Source organism: Lissotriton helveticus, chromosome 4_1 (assembly GCF_964261635.1).
Source record: "Lissotriton helveticus chromosome 4_1, aLisHel1.1, whole genome shotgun sequence".
NCBI classification, from domain to species: domain Eukaryota; kingdom Metazoa; phylum Chordata; class Amphibia; order Caudata; family Salamandridae; genus Lissotriton; species Lissotriton helveticus.
In genome coordinates, this window is record NC_136063.1 from 1,694,368,961 (window position 1) to 1,694,387,245 (window position 18,285).

General features: G+C 42.9%; 2 protein-coding genes across 4 annotated transcripts in view; one reads left to right on the forward strand and one right to left on the reverse strand.

Annotated features, from left to right (window-relative positions):
* The window catches only part of LOC144829332 (uncharacterized), a 127,805-nt gene extending 115,759 nt beyond the window's left edge, over nt 1-12,046 (reverse strand). For all 3 annotated transcript variants that reach the window (XM_078688384.1, XM_078688381.1, XM_078688380.1), the window contains exon 1: nt 11,666-12,046. The gene's annotated coding sequence lies outside the window, so the exon portion shown is untranslated. The remainder of the gene's footprint in view (nt 1-11,665) is intronic.
* A 45-nt stretch (nt 12,047-12,091) lies between these two features.
* The window catches only part of LOC144829331 (zinc finger protein 777-like), a 104,774-nt gene continuing 98,580 nt past the window's right edge, over nt 12,092-18,285 (forward strand). The window contains exon 1 of the mRNA XM_078688377.1: nt 12,092-12,557. The gene's annotated coding sequence lies outside the window, so the exon portion shown is untranslated. The remainder of the gene's footprint in view (nt 12,558-18,285) is intronic.

An 18,285-nucleotide genomic window follows, 5' to 3' on the forward strand; every position in this document is an offset into this window, starting at 1 on the left:
GAACATTTCATGCTCAAGAACATCAGAAAAATGATATACCATGGTATGAGTTGTACATAAAATAGCGTATAAGAGACAAACTTATTTTACAAGCTCCATGTTGAGTGTACTATGGTGAGCAGAAATATATTTTCTTGTATATCTTCAAAGAAATCACCATTGTTAACTCTAAAAAAGGTTACTTAAAGGAAGGTTCAAAACATAGGTATTACGGTTTAAATTGTAGCCCTGCAACCCGAGCAGGAAATTAGACAATTTAGGAGCAACACTGCATTCATAGACTATACAAGAAGCAAATTAACAAGAAGAAATTATTTTAATTTGGTGTGTGTCATGTGGCACTGCATAAAATTACAGCACCACTCTTATATTTTTATTGCTGCTACCTCGGAAAGAAAAATGCTGTATTTTAACCGTCATTATTGACCCACAAGCCCTTTTTTAGGTCTCGCCTAGGCAGCGCACATACGCTACTCTAGGAGGGCCTTTAGCCATCGGTCTTCACTTTTCAAGCACTGCACTCGTGCTTGTGGCGGCATCCACCTTGTGGGAGCGAGCAGTGGCACGCCACGAGTGCAGTGCTTGAAAAGTGAAGACTGCGCGCACATGCACGCACCACTCCCGGGCTTGTTTTTCAGTAGGCAGCACTGCAGCTTGCTCCTCATCGGCTGCAATGCGTTGCTGTAGTGCCTGTTGCGGTGGTTCTCACTCCCCTCCGCTCCCGCCTGGTTTTTAATTAGGGTGGCTTTCACTTTCACGGCCGCGCTTGTTTCAATTGTTGCTTTCCGCATGCCCCTGCTTGTTTTGTTTCCCTCAGCACCCACTTTACGCCTTTTATCTGACACTCATTTTAGAGCCCCCTATCTTTCACTATCCCACTTAAAGCCCGGCAGTGCAGTGCACGATGGCTCCATCCTGACTAGAACTTATTATTGGAGAATTGCAGCCAGTGGTCTGTATGAGGTTTCCTACAAATAGAAGCAAAGCTTTTAACAAACACATGCGCCCTTCATTTCAAACCTTTTGTCTGTTGCACTGTCTTTCAACAAACCAAAGAAGAACAAGCATTTACAATGCAATAGGTCTCGCATTAATTAAGTTTGAGCTATTGGCATTGCTAAATATTGCTACACAAATTACAACAAAAGTCTATAAATTGTAGGCCAAAAAAATGTGTATTTATTTTTGTAGCAATGGTGGTATGCTGCGCTTTAGATGAATATGTTTAAAAGTAAAGTGCGCCATACTGCGATTGCTTTAATAGTTAATTGTGGATGCATTAACAATTGATGTGTGCACTGATGGCTGGTGGTGTGTGTGCCTGTAGAAATTGTGCACTGATGGCCGGTGCTGTGTGTGCCTGGTGGAAGTGTGCACTGCCGGCTGGTGGTGTGTGTGGCTGGTGGTGTGTGTGCCTGGTGAAAGCGTGCACTGGTGGCTGGTGGTGTGTACCTAGTGAAAGCGTGCACTGACGGCTGGTGGTGTGTGTGTGCCTGGTGAAAGCGTGCACGGACGGCTGGTGGTGTGTGTGTGCCTGGTGAAAGCGTGCACTGACGGCTGGTGGTATGTGCCTGATGGAAGCGTGCACTGACGGCTGGTGGTGTTTGTGCCCGGTGAAAGCATGCACTGACGGCTGGTGGGGTTTGTGCCCGGTGAAAGCGTGCACTGATGGTGTGGTTGTGTGTGTGGTTGTGTGGGTGGTTGTGAGTGTGGTTGTATGTGTGGTTGTATGGTTGTGCTTGTGTGTGTGGTTGTGGGTGTGTGGTTGTGTGTGTGGTTGTGTGTGTTGTGTTGTGTGTGTGGTTGTGTGTGTGGTTGTGTGTGTGGTTGTGTGTGTGTGTGGTTGTGTGTGTGTGATTCTGTGTGTGTGTGTGGTTGTGTGTGTTGGAGTTGGGGTTCATATCGGTGTGAATCCAGAAACAGAGTGCATGACGAGATGACAGGAGTCCAGGACAGCTCTCGAGAAGGCTCCCTTCAGATTACGGGCTGGTCGTTACGAACAAGACACTTGTAAACTTCCTCTGTGTTTTGCATCATGAACCACTCGCCCAGGTGTATATGTGTCTCTGTATATTTAAAAACGGTGTCCATCCATTGTAGTGGTCAGGCTCGCTCTCTACGCACCGTAGAGGTAGCTGGTCTGATACAAGTTGACAGGGCTGCTTTGGGTTCCCAGTCAGGACCTGTTGTCAATGCTCGCTGAAAACACGTAAGCCATTTTATGGTGCGTTTATGGTGTGGTATATTGGCAATAATCATGCCCATGCTGCCTTGTTTTTCTTCTCACCATATCTCCCTTGCGCAGCGTTCTCCGAGGTCGACGCATCATTCATTGTATGTTGCCCTACGCCTTCACCCTCGCAATAAGCCAAGTTATTCCCGCTAGGCCTTCTGGGTAATATGCAACAGCCCATAGACTTGCGCAGCCTCAAGAGGGGCAGGCCATCTGGGTGAAGCTGGCTCAATGACACTCAACAGATAAAACCAACAGTATCACACATTCCTTCCTCGCGGAGCCAGGCCCAGCCCGTCTAGTTCGTTCGAGGAAGTCGAAGGAATATTTCTTGTTGTCTTAGGAGGACTTTATGAGGCCTGGCCCAGACTTCTCGTGTTACCTCTCATCACGTCCCTGGAAGCCGTTCACGCATCATCACCCAGCCCGAGGAAGGCCCCTGTGACAGAGCCCTTAGGCCTTCTGTTTTACAGCCTTACCTCAAAGTACCAGAGTCCCGATAACGTAAAAAAACAAGCCTCTGCTAGTACCTCGCTGTCACAGCCAACTCATATGGGGGCCTCCAACAGGAGCAGCAAGGCTGTACTCCAGGCATTCAACTTCACGCGGCCGCTTGCTATGGAGACAGCACTTCTCCTCTCTGCGCTGTCCTTCTCCAGAGTGGCTCTTAGTTGGGTCACCCGCCGTGAGCGTGCACATGGGCTGTCCATGCGCCCTCGCTGGCGAAAATTGAAAGCGCAGGGGAGCGCCGCCGTACACGCTTACAGCTCACGTCTCCAAAATCACGCGGTTCACAGATGACGTCACCAAAAGCGCACGTTCACAGCCCATGTTTCCGAAAGCGCGCAGTCACAGCCATTGTCTCCAATGTCTTTTAGAAGCTCGTGCACCTCTCCTGTCCCACTTTGCTAAGCTACCCGGCAACAATACGGCTCGCTTACGCGAGCACCGCGTGGCGCTACATCGCTAGGCAAGACCTTAAAAAAACCTCAGTGATAAATGGTTTCTGCTTGTTTGGCAGTTGCACAGACACAATTCCACCTCGGGCCTTTAATAAGTGACTGGCGCACTTTCTTAGGGGATATGGCCTCGATTTTATGTGAACCATCACTGGAAAGGTTTAATTGGACAAACATCCTTGTAAGCAGATTTTTAATACGTTATTTATTACGCTGCGCTTCATACTGAAGTCTGCGTCAGACACCCAGTTGGAACGTCGAACATATTTTCTTGTGCTTTTGAAATGGCAGGATTCTTGGAAAAAGGAAACCAGTGGTTCAAGCACTGGCGAAGCACTGCCTCAGTGGGGAGTGAGTGCATTGTCTGTCTGTTCACAGTCTGTTCCCGCACATCAGGTCTTCTTCTATATCAGGTCCACGAAGAGCAACTGACCTGAATATATCTGCTCATAACGTGTACGTACAAATTATTCAGTCCAAAGCGCTAAAGAAGTCACCACACTCTTGCCAGTACACTTATTTGATTTTTCTACTGTGAGCCCAGAAAGTGTATATTTGTTTTCTCTTCACTAATATCAAACGAAAATGGCTAGGAATCTCTTCCTATACTGCCCACTTGCTGCAATTTTGTTTGTTGTGATGTTGTAAAAAAAATGAGTGTTCACGCGTGTGAGAGAGCAAGAGTTCGGAAGCCGATCCTGTGACGAAAACTTGCTGTAGTGTTTGTTTGGTAATGGGGAAGAAGGGGCGGCCAATCAGATGATAGTCCTGACTTCCCTACTTATTCTTTTACCCTCCCTAATGTAAATCTCTCCTAATTTTCTCTCTGTCCCCTGGCTCCCAACCTGTTGTGCTCGTCCTTGTGCTTCGCACCACTACCTACATACACCCTCCTCCATGTTGCATTCAGGTTAATCTCCATTCCCTTCTTCGTGTTGCTTTTAGGTTAAATCTCACGCTTACTCCTCCCCACCATCAGCTGCCTCCACCCCCCATTGATTCAGCAACACAGCATTGCTGTTGGAAACAAATTTCGTAAATAGTAAAAGGAAATGTTGGTCTAAAGTAAACTTTTGGCTGCAGGGCATTGCGTTATTCAATCCTTTAAATTAATTACTGCGGAATTATCTTTTTTACTACCTAAAACATGTGCATGTCCTCCAAGAAGATTCACTTACATGTATATTTTGACTTTATTTCTTGTTCAGTCCTTACTACACTTCTGTGAACCCCAGCCGTAATACCGGTTTTGTTACATTCTGGCCTGCTTGTTTCTGCGTCTGTCTCTACCATTCCCTACTGCTGGTGGCTCCAGGGCATGTACCACAATAAAAAGTGAATTTACCACCACAAATGTACCCTGCATCTTACAATAAACATCAAAATAAGGACAACATGAAATGCAAATAAAAACTTGCTGATAACTAAAGCATAACCTACTTTGTCCCACTTCACAATAGGACACAATAGCTCCATGTTTTAATTCATTACAGATGCGTCATTTTAATTCCTTTTTCCATTTGTGTCATTTTTTTCTTTTCCACCTCCCCTCCCTTGTAACCTATTATCCATTTTTTGGTTCTCGAGCGCCGCAAAGCTATACAAATGGCAATAGCACTATAAAAAAAGGATCACTCCACTGCAAACAAAACAAGCATTGGCATAACCAATAGGTCTCGCATTTGGAACCTTATAAGTATTTAGCTATGCAGTACAATATCCTTGGTGCAACAACTTCAACTGTTGCACGTCTAAACACTTATAAGGTCCCAAAGGCGAGACCTATTGGCTATGCCAATGCTTGTTTTTAAAAAAAAATACTTTATTTCTTGTGCCTGTTGTTTACTCGACACGCAATGCCCCTCACAGCATTGGCTTAATAGAGATGGTCCATGGTCTGCTGTTAACCTTTTCTGCTGTCAAGCCACCAGCTAGCACCCCAAACCAGCCCAAAAATGTACTGTTACAAGTGCAGGTAGGCAGAGTGGTGACTCCGGCTGAAGAGCAAACTCCCTCCATTCACCAAATTTGGTTTTCCTTTCACACCCCTAACCCTGCTTTGTAGGCAGAGCTCCAACCCTCAGGTGGCTTGAGCCCTAGCCTGATCCATTAGGGGATAAATGATCATCAACTGTGCCAATTGTATCCTGTTGGCACACATTGTGTCACTTAGCGAGATTGGGGTGTGCTCCTAAATCATTATAGCCACAAAGCGGGAGTCTCTACTACTCCCAGCTAGAAGTGTATACACATTTTGAGAGAACTACTGTGGACAAGATGGCTCAAAGAGTTAGCCCCACTTGTGGATGCCTGCAGGGATCTGAAAATCAGGAACTTGAATCTAGGCAAGGCAGACTCTTGACCTTCCCTCTTTTGGAGTTCAGTAATTTCAGTACCATTAAATTGGATAATAGTAACATCTGGTATTTACAGAAGGAACTCCAACCATTCAAATGTGGGTGTTCTTCAAAATTACTGGTTACTGTGGGGACTTTCTGGAGAACTATGATTCCACTGTAGCTTCACTCACAACACTAATGCCCTGGAAGCAGCTAAAACATTAATTAGACCGTGGACTGTTAGCAGGGCTCTGAACAGCAGAAGGTTTTGTAGAAAAGGCTACAGAGGCAGAATTCTGTCAGCCCTTCTTAGCTCAGACTGACGCCGCCAGTTATGGTATTGCGCAATTCATTCCAAACTTATTGATACTTGAAAACGCCTAGGGACTTTTATTAGCCAGTGAGTTCTATTTAGAGAACATAACTGGGCAGCAACTAAGAAGCAATACTTTGTGATCGTGTGGGCATTGAACAGGCTCTGTCCATATTTATTTGTCATCACATTCACCAACCAGGATACAAGCTCACAGCCAGGGAAATGGATACTCCCAAACTGCTCTGCTGGGTCATATCATTGCAGGGACCCAGAGAGTCCGACTCCCCCCATTCTACTCAGAGCCCACCGAAGTCATCTGCGGCGTTCCTCAAGGTTCCTCACTCAGTCCCACCCTCTTCAACGTCTACATGAGTCCTCTCGCCTCCATCGCACGTCAACACAACCTCAACATCATCTCCTACGCCGACGACACCCAGCTAATCCTTTCACTCACCAAAGACCCCAACACCGCCCAAACCAATCTTCACGAATGTATGAAAGAAGTAGCCGAATGGATGAAACAGAGCCGCCTAAAACTCAACTCAGACAAAACGGAGGTGCTCATCCTAGGATCCTCCCCCTCAGCTTCGGACGACTCATGGTGGCCGTCCGCTTTGGGATCAGCACCCACACCCACAGACCATGCACGTAACCTTGGCTTCATTCTAGACTCCTCTCTCTCAATGTCCAGACAAGTCAACGCCATATCATCCTCCTGCTTTAACGTCCTTCGCATTCTCAAAAAGATCTTCCGCTGGATCCCCCTCGAGACAAGAAAGACTGTCACCCATGCACTGGTCACGAGTCGACTAGACTATGGCAACACACTTTACGCCGGAATTACAACAAAATTGCAGAAAAAGCTCCAGCGTATCCAAAACGCGTCAGCAAGACTCATATTAGACATCCCGCGTCAAGAGCACATCACCGGACACCTAAAAAATCTCCACTGGCTTCCCGTCAACAAGAGAATTACTTTCCGCCTTCTTACCCATGCACACAAGGCCCTTTATAATCTGGGACCCGAATGCCTCAACACCCGACTGTCCTTCTACATTCCCACCCGCCAACTAAGATCATCCAGTCAAGCCCTCGCCGCAGTCCCGCGCATCCGAAAAACCAACATGGGTGGCAGATCATTCTCCTTCCTGGCTGCCAAAACCTGGAACTCACTCCCCACCCACCTCCGCCTTACTCAGAACCACATCTCCTTCAGAAAAGAACTGAAAACCTGGCTATTCGACAAATAATGAACCCCTCCCTCTAGCGCCTTGAGACCCTCTGGGTGAGTAGTGCGCTATATAAATGCCCGAACTTGAACTTGAACTTACTTTACTGTTGAGCGCTAGGCTGGAAATTTTGAGGAAGAAAAACAGATTAGACGAACAGTAGAGTCGTTCGATGGTTAGCATCTAGGCTGGGAAGGAAAATAAGTAATGACGGATGTTATTGACAACCTGTGCAATTTCATTTTCCCCGCCATTTTACCTTTGTCACTAAGACTCCTCTGGTTCAGGAATAAAGAGATAGAGTTCCAGTTCCAAAATACAAAGGCAAACAGATGCCAATAAATAGAGTTGAGTCACCAAATGACACAAACAGTAAGAATACAGAGTAAGAGATGCTTGTGGGGTATCAAGGTATAGAGTAACTCAGTTTTCTATCTATTTAAGTCCCCTGAGCTGAAAGATACGAGTAAAACACTACCATCTGTAGAACGGGAGGAAAATGTAAGAAAATAAACATGAGGGTCCAGGAGCATATATAAACGTGAGAACCAAGTCTTTATATTAAATCCAGATCAGAAAATAAGATTTATTTTCAACAATATCTTAGATTTTCCAAAGCATTACAAATGGTCCCTGGATTGTTATGGTCAGACTGGAGAAACTGAAAATTCTGGGGATATGCTCCACATGGTAGACAATCTCTAAATTTCCAATTGTATAATAACAGGTTCAACATTTTAACAGGGGGATTTCTTTTATATCCAGAATTCTTGCACAGCTAATGGATAAGAGGGGGGTAACAGGCGACTAGTGCAGTGCATTAATTTAACATTGAACTCAAGAGCTTCCATAGACAAATTTTGAAATATAATTAATTAGAATCTATTAGCTCTGTCTGCACCGCCCCTGAATCGATTCCGTGAAATGTTGCATTCCAAATGTATGTATCAGTTTACAATGTTTAAAAATGGATAAATAAATGGTAGCTTAAAACACTGAACCATTAAACGTAGAACCCTTCCCACATCAAAAAATACCAAATATTTGGTAAACTGAGGAAAAACAGATATAACCTTACCCCATCACAAATAAATTGCGGAGGAGACAGCTAAAACAAAGGTTTACGCAAGCTGCACTAATCACAGACTGTCCTTCGAAAAGGTTTTAGGAAAGTGTAAATATCCATCTCGAGTTTGGATCTATGACTGAATGCATTTCCACATTCATAGAGCTGTTAAATCCCTTTAGTTCTAACATCGGTGAGATATATCAAGAGCAGTAAACATCATTCACCACAAATCCTTTCCCCGCAGGCAAATACAACGCAGTTGTTACAACAACCGAGTTGTAACAACGCATACCATTACTCCGCAAGTCGGAACAATGACTTGCGGAGGGGTGAGAAGGTGTTGGATTTGAAATCCAACACCTTCCCTACTGTTACACATACAGGAGATGGAATAGTATAATTTACTATTCCAACTCCAGTATGTGTAACAGTAGGGAAGGTGTTGAATTTTAAATCCAACACCTTCTCACCCCTCAGCAAGTCGTTGTTCCGGCTTGCGGAGTAATGGTATGCGTTGTTACAACTCGGTCGTTTTAACAACCGCGTTGTAATTGCATGCGGGGAAAGAATGTGTAGTAAGGTGTCATATTCATCAAGGGCACTCTAGATGTTCTTAGCAAACAATATGAAATCATAATGTGATGTAAAAAAACGTACACACAAGTATTAAACATGATACTGGCAGGTTTGTAAAAGTTAGTTTTGTGTACATCTGATCAGCCAGCTACCCATAGACTCAGGATACAACCATGATCATTAAGATGACAGGCCCAGTTTTTAAAATATAATCTATACATTTAAAGGCTAAGCATATAAACAAGAATTAGGTACAGCTATGTATACACAACTTGCTTCCTCTTATGCCAACATAACATTAGGTGGTATGAGAGGGAGCACGCCTGGTCAGAGAATTTGAGTCAATAAACCCAATACATTAGACATCAAGGGTGGTTTCAAGATGACATTTTAATAATCTAGAGTGAAAGTGTCAACAAACATCTCAATTACATTTTTCATAATCTAGAGTGGAAGTGTCAACAAACATCTCAATGACATTTCCTCACATCAAACTACCCATACATTAAAATCACAAACCATCACCTTTCTTGACAGGTATTTTTTAGTTCGAAATAATATGCTATAGAGTAACTTTGAAAGAAAACCTCCAGCTGTCTGTGGTAGTTCATATGTTTCTAGTGTACACCTCTATAATTTAACACAAAAAAAATAGTGAATGGCTAATGGGTTAGTAAAAATCCACTGCAGTCTAAAATCTAATTTTTAATGTGAAGTAATCAAATCGGATTCACAATTCATACAAGGAACATAGTACCAGAAGTGCTAATGATGGCTAAAAATTAAGTCAACGAGCTTACTAAAGAATAGTTACACTCTTTCCTTAAGCTAAAGAATCTGCTAAAAACAGAAAATAGACAGGTAAGATGTATCAACCATTAATCTCTGCAGAGAAGTAACATCTTAAATGCTTTGGCACACTTTAGGTTTAGATAAAAACGTATAACAGACAAGCGGGACATGGGTCAGTATCACCTTCCTATAGGGCTCCGAGGTTAACAAACATTAAGCACAACTTAAGCTTCCTGAAAACAAATCCAGTTTCACCATTGATATGGTTAACTACAAATGCTAGCTATACTTTTTGGAGAAAGACAAAGATGAATCTTTCAATACTAGAGATCTGATACTGACTGTCCCCATATGTAAGCCCAGGTACACCCATTAATTATGTGTACAGCATTGATACACACAGAGTGCTGTGTCCACTGGGAATATGGACAGTTGACCATACAAGACCTATTACAAATGGAGACATCAATCACTGAATGCCTGTTCGTTACCTAAACAAATCATGTACCTCTGCATTAAGCAAACTTAAAATTCAAGGATAATGATCATGTCACTGATCAAACGAGGTGGAAACTGCACTTATGTTACAAAATAACCACTGGATCCTCATTCCTGAAGCAACCACAAAAGGTGATAATTTAGATTATGTATAAGAAGTCTTTTGTGTTTCTAACAAAGCATTCACTGTTAGTACCATGGTTTAATTTTGTGACATGGATTAGATTTAACTTAATAATGTTGACACTTTAGATAAACAATTTTCATCTCAAAGAGACACACCACTGTTAAAACTACAACGAATATTTTGATGTCCAGATAAACAAAATATATTTAAACTGTAGGACAATGGCATGTGAATTTCATTATTTAAATAAAATAGTGGCAACATAAACTCAGTGAAAACTGGAAAGAGTGTCTACTATGGTTTTTTCTCTTTATTCATTAAGACTTTGGCCATAATTGAATATATTATTTGAGGTAACTGACATAGCATAAACCCTTGTAGATCACGCAGTTAATGTTTCTGACTGAAAAAGGACACTTCAGTGTGCAACACAGCTCTACCAGAATGCTTTGGGACTTGTTATGGTGAAATGAAGTACAAATGTATGACTGTGAAATAACACAGGACTTCATACCCTCTACTCAGTACAAACGTCCACATCTCCCAAATGTGATGAATTGTGGATATGTCTGGAGGGTACTCATCATAGGTTTCTTACTCCCACTGACCAGCTATCTAGTATATCTACTTGACAACAGGTGCGCAGAAAGCACGCTTTTGTATAACCAGCTTTAGAAGGACACGATAGTGGGAAGAAAAGACAATATCAAAATAATAATTATGCTAGACGTTGTTTTGTTGTTTACACTTTATGTTTCGCAGCAGTACGTTTCATATTTTGTGTGGTTTCCATTCATGCTTTATGCACTAGCTAAGGATTTTAAAATACATATCCTATCTCTTAGTGCCATCTCTGAGTATGTTTCTTATTAACGAAGGAGAGCTTGAAGTTCCACTATGTCCCTGAACTCATCTTGCAGAACAGAACACTTCTTACAACAATATTGCTTAGTAGGTTGTTATGGGTTGCAGTCCATTTGGATTGCTTATTCGTATTGGCATTTTGAACAAGTGCTTGGACCAAGAATCTGACCCCTGCAACTCTGGGGCGGTTGGTACCCCTGTGAATATACCACAAGTGCTGAGAAACAACTTCAAGGAAACATGTTTATCACTATAGGAACACATCGAAAGCCATCAGAAGATAACTGTGTTCGAACTGCGTGCAACTTAATATGAACATTGATCTAGCTTTAGATCAAAGATCGTTTTCCAAAAAATCGATATCCAATGTAAACAAAATACATTGGCCATCAGTTCAGGGTTGAATCAGATCGTAGTAAAAACACAAATACCGATACACAAGGTACTTCCCTCTGCGTGGCTGACTTGCAGGTCTTAAGGCTAAGAAGCACCAACAGTATCAATATGACAACAAAAGAGGGTCCTACTAGAGAATGGAAAACACCCTCCTACTGTGCACTATGAACGTGAAAGGACAAGCATTGAAATGCCAGGACCGAAGGCGCCCTCTTGCACCCCAAGAAGACAGCAGCAGCCATACAGCTCTGACAGAAGCATTCTCACCTGCCCCAGGACCGCAGGGTTCAGATCCCTGCAGGGGATTTAATCACAGGAAGCAAGCGTCCTTTCTTTGCCTTGTCTGAAGATTGACACAGCTCTCCTCTGCTGTGCGCCTGCGCGTCATGAAGTGCTCTCTGAACTGCGCACGCGCATTTCGCTCATCAGGGTAGTTAAGACCTCTTTGCTATGGTCGCCGGTTTGTGCTTCAACGGAAGGATGGTCTGTGTTCGTCCAGCTCACTGCTGGTCCGAACGCGGCGGTCTAGACGCCTCAGTGACCGCCTCCCGACCCTGCGTCTTCTCCTGTTGTGGGCAGCTTTGGCGGCTATGCCACGTCCGCCATGATGGATCACAGTCGCCCCCTCTTGATACAGCCCACCAGCCCGTGGCTTGCTGTTGCATCTGCGCAGTAAAACTGCCTTGTGTACCCCTTTCTGGAGCCATATTAGAACAAGGGTCGGTAGCTGTCCCAATACGCTCCTCTGTCATGAACGGACGAGTGGCACTGTGGCAACGGGGAGCAATAATAAAGGCGGCACCATTTCATTCGTTTTGAGACAAGTGGCTGGCCACACATGTAACACCGTTTGTATTTTTAAATGTTCCTGGAACTTTTCATAAGCGATACGCGCTGACTAGAGAGCGGCTGGGATATAGACTGAAGAGTGCTGTGGCTATTAACCACTGCTGAAGGCTACAGCGTGTGCTCAACCCAGCTGTCATGATGAAGGCTACAGTCTGAGCAGGCGCAAAGGCATTCCCTTCTCTGCGCATGCTCGAAGGTGCAGACATGGAGGCTTGCAGCAGGCTTATAGACTGATGCCGCTCCTACAGGGAAGTGCCCGTTTATCCTGTCTGCAAGAGGAGGACAAGAGACTGGCTCCACCGGACAGCGGGTAAATCTTCTTGCCTGAACCCTATTTCACACTTGGTGATCCATCTTCACGCCGTAGCTTCTAAGAGAGAGGGTCTCCACTCCGTTCCCGATTATAGCTACTTGGTATATAGAATAACTAAAATGAGCGCTAAACAAATAGTAGGAGAAAGCGCCAGGCTTAATTTCTTAAAGATGATACAGTAGGTTACATCCCATGTCCTCGTTGCAGTTTTGTCTCAAGTGTCCCAGCTGGGTGTAATGCATAAGTGTTCAGGCGAGCATACTTTTCTTATGTCTTTTCCTCAATTAAATCCTCACATTTGAAGTGATGGGCAAGGTAGACTGTGTTTAAATTAATCGGAAATGGTTTTAGCAACGTATGCAGAAAATATAGCTAATGTAGTTTGAAAGGGAATTGAGTAACTTGCGCAGTGATGAAGCACATCTCAGTTTCTCCAGGCCTCTGTCGTATCTGAAACGGGCCTACATGTCAACACTTATGTGCATGGAGATTTCACACCCGCTGGCGTTCACGGATTACAGTGTGAAATCTGGTGAACAGACGACGTGACCCTCTACCCAATTCTCTGGCAAAAGTTTCTTGTTACTGCTTAAAAAAAATAAATATGTAAAATAGTTGTGATTGTACGATGACTGACAACATCTATAATGTAACGATCCTTGACAAAATAACAAGATACAAATGTATGCGCATGTTGCAAAATGTTCAATAAGAGTATCTTTTTAAATCATGGAGATTTTAGTGCTTTATTGCGCAAAAAAAATAAGCAATACTTTTGACAGGAGCTGTGTTATGTTCAGATAAACAATAGTGTTGTAGCGTGATTTCTCCCCTTCTTTCTTTGCACCAATATCATTACTTCTGTTCAGCTTGGATGACTGTAGAATGTATAATGATGTCACGGAATGTTTGAGTGCTGGATCTTGGTGAGAGTGCCAGTGGAAGATTGCAAGCTAATAAAGTCACAACTTAACCACTTCGACGCTCATGACGAGCTCAGCTCGTCATGAGTTGCGCCGCTCGCACGCTGATGACGAGCTGAGTTCGTCATGTAACGCGGCTTTTTTCAAAACTCAGCGCGCAGCGGGAAAACCGCTAGCGCGCATGCGGTTAATAAAGGCACTACTTGGAACTTACAACTTGTCTGCATATAGATTGGAGAAAATTTGAGTAATAGGTGTACACATTTTTTTTAGCATTCGTAAATGTTAGTAATGTGACATCTTGTATTGCTTTGTCTTGGAATCTCAGTCTTGTTATGGTTTAAATAGTCGTTTTTAGCAGTTTATTGGAGATTAGATAGTTTGGTTTACCCCTTGTTCTTATAGAGAGTGTATGACAGAGCTTTGGGCCGTGTACTAATAATCAACGGCCACATGTTTAATCTTTTAAGTGTTGTTTGACTGGTAGTCTTTGCATTGGCTGAGTGCAGGTTGATGGTATTGTAATTGCATTTATATAGTGCTTACTACCCCATACGAGGCGTCAAAATGCTTTTTCGGCGAGTAGCACGCTACTCCAGAACCCAGAAAGGATTAGTGGTGAATTAGTATAGTGAAATATGGAAGTAATTTGAGTCGTGTATATGTTGGTCAGTTATTTGGATTCAAAAGGATAGCGGAGGGATAGAAGAGGGAAACATGTTTGCATTTATATAGTGCTTGCTACTCCTGATGGGGTGTTCTGCATATCATAGTAGGTTAAGAAATAATATAAACTCAGCTAAATAGACAACTGACACAAGTACAAGTCAACATTAGTTTTTACCTCTTTGACTTGTTTAATGCATAGTCGTATTGACCAAAATGTATCATGTAACAGGACGTATTTAAAGATTAAAACAACTAGCAAACATGTAAACACTAAGCTAAATTTGACAACCGACTTGAGGGACAGTTGTCACATGATTCTGCCCCTTACCACAAATGATAGTGTTTGAAGCAGGGTTCTATTGATGAACACGACATCTAGCTCTTAGGCTATTGTACTACTGCCAGAGGAAAGAATGGAGTGAAATGTTGAATAAGTGGTTAGACCAAATTTGAGGGTGATAGTGCATAACCGTGAGTTTATTTCATTGTCACTGTTTCTGATAAAGCTAGCTTTTCTGCTATTTACTGTACTTCTACAACCATCAGCCCCTAGACTCAATCTTATGTGGTAGCTCCAAGGTCTTGTAGAAGCACTGACAAAACTGGCAGGTTTAACGTTTGCACTTGAGTGTTGACAAAAGCAATAAAAATGCTTGCTATCGTGCGAAACAATTAAATGTATACAATGAGTGTATGATATAAAGAATTACGTGTGTAATGATAGTATGTACTATTCAGATGTAAACTAGTGCCTCATGCATTCCTGGGTAAGAAGTAGGGTATCAACGTCAATATCCACAAGTATCACTCATACAGATGTACATAGACACCTACCAATAACCTAGAGAAACCGCAAACTGTCTGTCGCTAGAAAAACCCTAGGAAAATAATTTCAAGAGGACGGATTCTCTGCACTCACCATTGGTGACATGCTTCATTATCTGGGTCTCCTTCTAGTGACAAACTTAAGTTTCCACCAATAGGCAGTCATTTGTTGAAAACTGCCTTTGCACTGATTTTAAGCTTGTGCATTGAGAGATGCCGAATAAGTTTTTAGGTCTCATTGTCCAATTTTAACTCACTAGCACTCTTTAGCTTGCACGGCATGTTCCGTTCCCACATAAACTGTTTGCTCCCATCTGTAGAATCATACATAACTGAAAAACAGTAAAAATATCTGTAGGCTCCCCTTCCCTTTTGAGAGGGTTGTAGCCCTTAGTGACACTAGTGTGTCACTAGGAGGAGACCCAGATGATGAAGCATGTCACCAATGGTGAGTGAAGGGAATCCGTCCTTTTTGAAATTATTTTCCTAGGGTTTGTTTAGCGTCAGACAGTTTGCGGTTTCTCTAGGTTATTAGTAGGCGTCTATGTACATCTGTATGAGTGAGACCCGTGGATATTGACGTTGGTATACAGTATTAGATTGGGGAATATGTCCATGCTAGGTCTATAAATATTCCCTGTGACCCTCCTACTTTTTTTTTTTTTTAAGATGTAGGATGCACCTATGCAGCTATTAAAAGGAAGGTAAGACTAAATACTCCTGTAGTAGGATCAAAGATGTGATTGTAAATGTCTTATGTCAATAGCTGAAGGTTCCTGAGGCAAAAAAGCAACTGACTTAAGAATGTTGACCTAATTACAGGTCAAACTTAAAAACATGAATGAGATGCAGAAAAAGAGCGCATACAACAATAAAAAAAAATCCCACACATGTTCACCATGATTATCATACCAAGAGTGTGAGAAACTGTGCACAACCATGTGCTTCACAGTGCACCCTTACCCACTGTGTCGTGTTCCCAAACCAATAGCATACTGGATAAGCCCACATAGCACGACGCACTCCGGCTTATAGAACAGTGTGTTGCCATGCTCAGCACATTCAACTACAACCTGAGGCATATTTCACTACCTCCCGCAGAACAGTGCACCAAAACCTGCAGCAAAGTTCTTTACCACCCTCTGCATAGTGCATCCCCACCAATGGCATAAAGCTCTAACTTAAGGCAAGAGAACACCATCCCCGAAAATGCCATACATTTCTAAGATAATGAAGGGAGAAGTTCTATTTCCATTCTTTCCAGAATTAGCAAAACAGACTGGCCTGGCAGCTTTTAATATAATCTTTTAAAGATGAGGACAGAGTATCTGTTTTTAAATGTAGAATGATTGTGCAGAAGGTTGCATGTATCAAATCTAATTAATTGTAAGTGGTTGTACAGTCTATCACATTATTACAGAGTGCTAGTTGCCCTAATTTTCTAGACCTTTATCAAAATTACTTTTTTGCTCTTGGAGCAAATAACCACTAGCTTACTAACTGAATTGATTTATAAGCTGCAACCTCGTTCTTGATCTCAGCAAACCAACACTTGTTTGTCTAAACCCACTATGTTCACAGACTAGTAAGCTAGGATGGAGGTTGCTAGCACATTGTCAATTATGTGTCTTAACACATTCTTCAAGTTTTCTCATAGGTATGCGTGCATAATCTTTTGAATCAGTAAGTATAATTTAGCTGATAATTGTCCAAAGTTGCTAAGTCTCCTTCCTTATAAAGAGGATGTAGCACCGAGCCTTCCATGAATCTGGGATGGATGGTTGTTTAAAATAGTTATTCAACAAAGGTGAGGACTAATGTCCCACTACAAATGTTAATTTTGCGTAATATGGTGGATAGACCATTAGGGCCAGTGGCATCATATGGTTTTTATCGTACAAAAGTGTTCTCAACCCTCCATATGTCAATGACAGTGGGGAGCAAATTGACTTTATCTATAGCGCTCCGGTGTTCACGTGGCAGCAATCCCTATATAGGAATGAAAGTTTTGTTTTTTTTTTTTTTTTTTTTTAAGTTTGTTTTTATTCACCAGACAGCAGTACAGGGCAAAACATACCATAGTAAATGAAATATAATCACTCATTCGGGAACCCATGTCGACAATATCTGTTATGGACAGCACAGATAGACAATGCAAGGATATATAGTGAGTATTAGCACTGGACATTAATCTTACACAAGGTCAGATACAATCAAATAAGCATACATTTTTACCCCTTCTGGACACTTAAAAAGAAACAGTTTGCCTCATCACGTCTATGGTACTATATCAGCGGGGCCTCTTGTGGCAGCAATCCCACTCCCCAACAATGCATCGCATTCTAATTATGAATCATGCTCATTTTGCTGTAAATAATCAACTAGCGGTTGCCAAAAGTCTTTGGGTCTGGAGGCTTGAGGTATATCCTCTGTGAGGGCACTGAGGGTTTCCTTATAATAGAGTAGATCAGTTATCCAGTTCTTGAATCTGGGTGGGCGCTTGCTGCCCCATTTAATGGCTACCCGCCGCTTCGCAAGCAGCAGTGCCACTGCCAGCAGATTTCGTCTTTTGGCCAGTTTGAGTTTCTAAATACCTAGTAAGCATACTAAGGGTGTATTCGGGATCTGTTCATTTAACATGGCAGTAAGCGCTACTGTTACCTCTTGCCAGTAAGTGTACAAGCCAGGACAAGCCCACGCCATGTGCAGGAAATCGGCTCCTGGTGTGGAGCAGCGTTGGCATTTATCATCAGCTCTTAGGCCGTACCGGTGTAGCCTGACCTGTGTGTAATAAGTTTGGTGCAGAAATTTAAAATGGATGATCTTCAGATTGCAGTTTGATGTGAGTAAATTTAATTGTGCGCAGCTGTAGCCCCAGTCGTCTTCCGATATGGCCTCCCCAGAAGCTCTTCCCATCTCCGCTGGGATCGGTCAGGTCCCAGGTTCTGTTCATTCTGGGAAGCTATGTATAAGCGTGTAACCAGATTCTGCCTCGAGGGAGCTGTCAGCAGTATCTGCAGGGATCGCAACGCCCCAGGCGCAGCCGGGAATGACTCATAGATGTTTTTAAGCACTGCACTTAAACTTAAATAAACAAACATTTTTAGCTGCGTTTGGTGTGCGCATAGGGAAGGGCTGTTAAACAGTATGAAAGCATTGTTCGGGAATAGTGTACCTAGTGTCGTAAATCCCATAGTCTCTAGCACCGATCTCATCTTTGTTTCCTGCATCACCGATATTTTGGGGTGGTGCGCCAGCGGGAGCGCCGGAGCATAGGGGGGGAGCTTTCAGGCTCTCAATGCCAAAGT